Genomic DNA, 7,935 nt, shown 5'->3' on the forward strand with positions numbered 1-7,935 from the left:
CTGCGCCTGCGGTAACCTCTAGGTGACCGTGTTGTTGGCTGAGTAGGTGTCCATATTTTGGAGGGCCACCTCTAGCATGTCTGCTAGTTTGACTGCCCTCTATAAGTTGAGGTCACCCTGCTCCAACAATAGCTGGATTTGATGCAATGTTACTGAAAAAACCTGAATTTGTTAGTTTTATTAAGGATCAAATTGTTTCTTTTTTGCGTTTGAATAGGAATTCAGTACAGAGTAATTTTACTTTATGGGATGCTTTGAAGGCTTTTTTACAAGGTCAAATTATTAGTTATTCATCGAAAGAAAAAATGAAATTTTTGGCCTGATGTTGGAAAAACAGATAACTGACTTGGAAGAGGAGTTTCAGAAGAATTGTATGGAAGATAATAAGGCTGCTTTAACTAAACTAAAATTACATTATAATACATTACAAACATATCAATATGAGCATTTGATTCAAAGATCTAAACAACATTATTATGAGTTGGGTGATAGAGCGCATAAAGTTTTAGCTTGGCAATTGAAAACAGAACAAGCTTTGAGAACTATTAATGCTGTAAAAAAAGTACATCAGTTACCTATAAATCTCAGGAAATAAATGAGCAATTTTTGTCATTTTACCAGAAAATAAATATACTTCTGAGAGGGTTCGAGATGATCGATCTATTGAGTCTTTTTTTGTCTGGTTCGAATTTGCCAATAGGAGGAGAAATGATGTGAGAAAATTGGATTCTCCTTTTACGGATCTTGAGATAAAGGTTGTTATTCAATAAATGCCAAATGGAAAGTCTTCGGATGACGACGGATTTTCTGCTGAATTTAATAAAGTTTTTTTAAATGAGGATTTACCTCCTTTATTTATGGATGTTATTCAGCAAGTGACTTAGGAACAAGCTTTACCGGAGTCTTGTTCAAGTGCAATAATAACACTAATACCAAAAAAAGATAGAGATCCTTGAATGTAGCATCATATCGGCTAATTTCTTTATTAAATATGGATTATAAAATAATAGCGAAATTATTGGCAAATAGACTTGCTAAATATTTGCCTCAGTTAGTACATGCAGATCAGGTAGGTTTTATTAAGAATAGATAGGCTTTTGATAATATTCTTAGAGCAATTTCCTTGATTAATGCATCATGTCAGCAACCCAACCTACCAATGGTAGTTGCACTTGATGCAGAAAAAGCATTTGATTGGGTTGAATGGAATTCTTTATTTAAAGTGTTGGAGAAGTTTAAATTTGGCCCATTTTTTATTGGTTGGGTTAAGACAATATATAATAATCCAGTTGCTAGGGTGGTGACAAATGGTTAAACCTCTTCATTATTTAAATTATCCTGTTCGACACATCAAGGTTGTCCTTTGTCACCAGCTCTATTTGTGTTGGTCATAGAACCTTTAGCTCAAGCGATAAGACAGAACGAGAATATTAAAGGTATAAGGATAACAGAGGATGAATATAAGATTAATTTATTTGCAGATGATGTATTGATATATTTATTGCATCCAGAACAATCTTTAATTCATCTTCAAAAATGTTTAGAACATTATGGTATGTTGTCTGGATATAAAGTGAATTGGGATAAAAGTGAAATATTGCCAATTTCAGATGGAGATTATACTCAATGTAGGCAAATTACTAAATTGCGTTGGACTGATAAAGTTAAATATTTGGGTATAATGATTGATGTAAAAATTCAATCATTGTATAAATTAAATTATGTTCCTTTAATGAGAAAGATTAAGGCAGATTTGATTAAAAGGAAAGATTTACCTTTGTCATTAATAGGACGAGTCAATATTTTTCCACGTATTCAATATCTTTTTCTTGTTTACTTTCAAAATATTTTTTTCTAGATTTAATTGCGGCTGTACGAGAATTTTTATGGAAGGGAAAATTAGATAGAATAGCGTTGGAAATATGCTTTGGGAGGTTTACAATTACCTCATTTTCAGAATTATTATGAGGCTGCTCAATTAAAATTTATTAATCAAATGTTAGATGTTTCGTATCCCCCTAGTTGGGCCAGGGTTGAATTAGCTAATATTTCGGACTTCCATCCTCATCATTTTCTATTTAAGTGGAATCCTGTTTTATTCCAGAAGTATAATGTTTTAAAGCATTTATTAGAAGTTTGGATTAAAAGGAATTCTAATATAGGTACAAAAGGAAAAATATCAATTCCAATTCCGTTATACCAAAATAGACATTCCTTTTCCTTTGAAAAACAGATTTTTAAAGGAATGGCAGATTCAAGGAATAAAAGTGTTGGAGGATTGTTTTGAGGAAGGTAAATTCCTTTCTTTTAATCAACTTAGGGAAAAATTTGGAATATCAGCGAATTCTTTATTTGTATACTACCAAGTTAGAGCATTAGTGAAAGATAATTTTTGAAGAGATATGAAAGTTCCAAAGTTAACAAAATTTGAAATTTTGATTTCTCATTTGTCAAATAAGGGCTTTATTTCTGATATGTATACATTGTTGCAGGACACTATGGATAAGCCAAGTTTACATAGATCTAAGAGTAAGTGGGAAGGCAATGCAAGGAAAATGATGAAATGAAGTACAAACCTAAACAAAGTTGGGAAAAGGATTTAAACATAAAGAACGAAACCTGGGAAAAGTTATGTCCTGGAACTATGAAGAACACAATAAACACGTATTGTACGTATGATACAATATAATTGGTTACACAGGCTATATATCACCCCTCAGAAATTAAAAGAGTGGGACCCAACAATATCGGATAGATGCTTTCGCTGTAAAAATGAAATTGGAACAACAATACACGCAATTTGGGCATGCACAAAGGTGAATACTTTTTGGGAAGAGCTAAATCAGATATTAAACAAAATCACAAAAAACAACATACCAAAAAATCCAGAAATTTTTCTTTCAAATAATATAAGAAGTAAAGAACTAGGTCTCAAATTGGATAGAGCCCAAAATGTATAATGTCAACCTGGAAAGTGGAAGAGAGCCTGAAAATACAACAATGGTACATGGAAATGAATAAGTGTATTCCATTGGAAAAAATTACGTATAATTTAAAAGACAAAATTACATTGTTTGAACAAATTTGGGAATCATACATGAAATATAGCAGAAAATGCCTGCCTCAGATCTCCACCTCCTAAAGAGATAAAAAGATAAGCACGATCAGATTTAAAGTCTTTCTTTTTTGTTTTACTTTTGTGTGAAGATGTTGTTTTATTGTATTTTATATGTTTAATATTTACTGGATTTGGAGGGGGGTGGGAAATGGGGAGAAAAGAGGGAAAATGTTACTGTGTAAATTTAATGAGAAACATTTGTACATATTTTGGTTGATATGGTTCATAGTGCGATAAATAAAAAGTTACAAAAAAAAAGCTTTGTAAACAGTAGGGTTGTGCCAGAATCAAATTGTGAAACACCCCTATTGGACAATCTTTCTACCAAACACAATTTCTTTTACTTGAACTACTTAATTTTATATATGCAATCATGTAGATTGGCTAAAGAGGAGTGGCATAGAAGGGACAAGTCACTAATCTAAGAAAGTAGAACATTCCAAAGGAAGGAATTATCTGCCTACAAAATGACCCTGGTAAAGAAATTGAATGCCTACCATTTGAGAGTATATGGATTGATTTTACAGAATTAAGTACGTAACTTTTTATTATTGACTTGCCTGGGTCCTTAAAGAACAAATTGACTAAGCTTTAAGCAGAAACTGGGTTGAATTGGATGAAGGAATTGGGGATTACACTGCTCCCATTAACCCCAGCCAGCAGGAATAGTGGAATATGCAAATTAAAAAAAACTACACTGGCCAAATTGACTGAGGAAACAGGGCTAAAATTGGCAAAAAAGTGCTACCCCAGGATTGTTTTAAATGCAGATGACACTGCAGGCTAAGTCAGGGCTATCTGCTGCAAAGATGGTCCACGGACATCCAATATGGACCTCTTGGGGAGAAAAGCCCGCACCGCCAGTAGGGATAGATTTATTATCATTAGGTGAGGACATAAGCAAATATTTGAGAAATCCAACTAAAATGTTTTTTGAGAGATGCATTCACAGGTAAAACAAACACACCTAAAGGAGGCTGATCCAACAGATCAAAGTGGTGAACATTCTGATGTCAAACCTGAGAATTACATTCTGGTAAAGAATTGGATCGGAAGAAATTGGGAACTTGCTGGAAAGGACTATTCCAGGTTCCGGTAATAACACTGACTACAGTCATGCTTGAAGGACAGCCTCACTAGATACTTCAAAAAGACTTAAGGAAAAAGGCCCAGCTAAGACATTAAGACTTTTATTATAATGGACTGAAAATGAGATGCCCACGTACAACACGAGAACTTTATTGTTTTGCCTCTTGTCGCCCTGACATTTGAACTGAAGACTGGAATCGAGACTGAAAATAGGAATTTTTGGTGACAGCACAATACCCTTTTAAATGTGTCTTACTTATATGTTGATAAGATGAATATTTATAGCACCAATCAGAAGTTAGGGCTATTGGCTAATGAATCAGCTAAGTAGTTCCAAGCAGCTAAAGGAAGGTGTATAGAAAGCTAGCCACGCTTATTTGATCAGATAGACAGTATGACTAGAAGGGTTGCCAGGTGTAGAGCTCATCGAAAGAATCAAAGTCTTGTTGATCCAAATCAAGGCTTTTATTAGCAAAAGACAGGAGCTCTTCACAGGTGGCCGACCAGTCCGGAATGATCCGACCTGGCTAGGGACACAACCCTTTAAGGCCCAGACAGTAGGCGTGCTTAGCTCTCAGCCAATCGCTGTAAGCACAGTCTAGATATTGTAACTATATACACTATATACATTGGTGATAGATCTGTACTATCACATCAGAGTACTGGCTTTACCACACAATCACTTCTGAATTAACACAGCCAGCATATTTCTTAAATAACAGTTACTCCATGTGTTTTGATGGTCTGAGATGGGGATGTGGGATGGTAAAATGGAAAGATGATTTGCCTGTATAGAAGAACACTGCTGGGATCATGATTATGAGATTAAGGAGGGATACGTCTCATGCACTTGTTTAAGGAAGGAATGTTTGAATTTAACTCGAGGATTTGTGGAGATGCCGCTGTGAAAAACATGGGAAAAATAAAGTAAGAGAAGGAAAAATCACCCTCGAATTTACTCAGAGAGAGAGATGCACAGAGAGAGAAAGAGAGAGATCTCAGACATTGATATAACAAATGTTATCAGTTAAAGAAAGCCTATGTGTTCCAGGAAACAGCTTCCCTGCCTTGTTTTCCATTGGGACGTTAGGACCTCATGTCGTCCTATGCCCAGAAAATGCGAGAGTCAGAAGACGGATCATCGCCATGGTCTAAGGACCATAACAATCCTGTTACCCTAGGATCTGACATTGGATGGCGAGTCTTCAGCTCCATATCCCTTGGAAGATCAGCTGGGGTGGTGGCTGTCAAGAATCGCAATCATCTCATCTGTGGCTTAACAGCGTTGGGCAATGAGACAGTAGCAGAGTTGGGGCTGTTAATTGAGAATTGGTAGAATCAAGGCTTTTCTCACAACAAATCAGATTTGCAGTGGATTATCAGTTTGCTACCCAGGGTGGTGTATACCCGATTTTACAGGTTAAGTGCATTACAAAGGTTGCAGACGAATCTTTAGAGGTAATGCAAGATATCCATAATTTGTTGGACAGTTTTAGATAGGGACGGAGGGGCAGAATGGATGGGTTGCTTGGTTAACCTGAATATTTGGAGGGCCATGAGGGGGTCATAAATCTTGCATGCAATTGTGATGTTAGCTAATTAAAAATTATAAACCAAGACAAAAGTAAGAAAAAGAATGTAGTATTAAAGTGAATTAAAATACAAAATGGAAGCTAGATATCTGGATTGAGAAGAGGCTCCATGAATGATACGAGCTGGTATCAACAGATGGCTTTGGAATGCAGGCAGTGCAGCTAAGAAATACATGACAAGTTCTCTGTTTAGATTCCCTGGTTTGTGTGGTTTTCCCTGAGTGAGAGAGAGAGAGAGAGAGAGAGAGAGAGAGAATTCAGTTCCATGGTTCGATTCAAAAGGAGGGATGATAAGGGAGAAGAATACAGAGGAAATGTACTGAAAATATATGAATTAGTTTATATATTGCAGGATTTGTTCTCTAACAGGATGGGAAGCCTTACTACCAATAATTGGAATTGTGAGGAATGCAGAATGGATTAATTATATTTATTATAACCAACAGAGATTGATCAATTATTGGGTGCCCTGGGAGAGCAGGTCGATGCGACCAGCAAAATGATATGGCAGAATCAACAGATTTTGGACTGGTTAATGGCTAAAGAAGGAGGTGTCTGCATTATGTTTGACAAGCAATGTTGTACCTTTATTCCAAATAACACAGCTCCAGATGGAACTATTACAAAAGCATTGCAGGGCCTCTCCACTGAGGAGTTGACCGAAAATTCGGGAGTGGACACCTCACTAACTGAGTGGCTGGAGTTGTATTTGGAAAATTGAAGGGAGTGATAGTCTCCATACTGACCTCCTTAATAGTGGTGGTAGGAGTACTCACTGGTCTGGGATGTTGTATTCTACCCTGTGTGCGCAGGCTTACACAGCAGCTTATTGAAATTGCAATTATGAAACAAATGCCCTTCAGGGGCGTAGAAGATGGGACAATACGGGATAAGCTGTATCTACTTGACTGCGAAAGACTTGAGAAAGTGGAAGAGACCAGTGGTATGATGTTATCCAAACTGGAGGGATTTTATGGTTCTATCTCCAATGATGCAGAAACAGCAGGATAAATAGAAAAGGGGAGGATTGTGAAAATTATCCAAAGTACTATTTCTGAAGAATGTGATGAGCAGTGTTAATAATGGCAGCCCAGAGAAAGCAGATGGGAGAGAAGTGGGGGGGATGTCTGCTAGAATACAAAGGAAGATCAGTTCCTGCAAGAGATTTCAGACAAGGCCAGCTTGATTTAAAAAAAATGTGAAAGAACAGGAACATGTGACAAAGCATCATACCAAATAAGGATGAGAATAAATAAGGGTAGGGGTAATGAAATAAGGGTAGTGGGAGAAGTAAACAAGGGCAGGCTTTAAGACAAGGAGAGGAACAGCTTTTGATAGGTTAAACTAACATATCAATTACTCAGTTCACTAACCAATTAAACTAACAGAGAAGTGGTTATTAACACAAAGAAATGTATAAAAAAATGTTGAGTATCACTGTGTGTGCCTTTCTGAAGGACACCCGCTCTTGCAAGAACATTGAATAAAAAGGTTATATCGCTTCACCTATTGACTCTGCAAAATTTCATTTTGTGATTAGTGTAATAAGGGATGTGCCAGAATCTGATTGCTGTTGGAAATAAACGGTTCTTGAACTTTGAAGTGCTCGTCTTCGGGCTTCTGTACCTTCTTCCTGAAGATAACAGTGAGAAGAGCAAAAACACATTGCTGGAGAAACTCAGCAAGTTAGACAATGTATTTAATTTAGCAAAGATACATAACTAATGTTTTAGGCTCAAGACATGTAAGCAAGAGAATGGGATATGGAATTGAAATGGGTGGCCACTGCAGAGATCCATCCTATTGAGGTGGTCAGAGCTGAGGTGCTCAATGAAGCGATCACCCAGTTCTGCGTCTAGTTCCTCCGACATAGAGAAGACCACAACAGGAGCACGGGATGCAGTTGGTGTACACTGCAGATTCACAAGTGAAATGTTGCTTCACCTGGAAGGACTGTTTGGGGCACCAAATGGTGGTGGGAGGAGGTGAGGGTGCAAGTGGAGGATTTCACGTGGTCACAGGTAGAGTTACCAAGGGGATGATTGCTGGGGAGGGAGGAATGGGCAAGGGACTCATGGAAGGAGTGGTCCCTGCAGAAGGCAGAGAGGGGAATCTATGTCTGGTGGTTGGATCATA

This window comes from Narcine bancroftii, chromosome 6 (assembly GCF_036971445.1).
Source record: "Narcine bancroftii isolate sNarBan1 chromosome 6, sNarBan1.hap1, whole genome shotgun sequence".
Classification (NCBI taxonomy): domain Eukaryota; kingdom Metazoa; phylum Chordata; class Chondrichthyes; order Torpediniformes; family Narcinidae; genus Narcine; species Narcine bancroftii.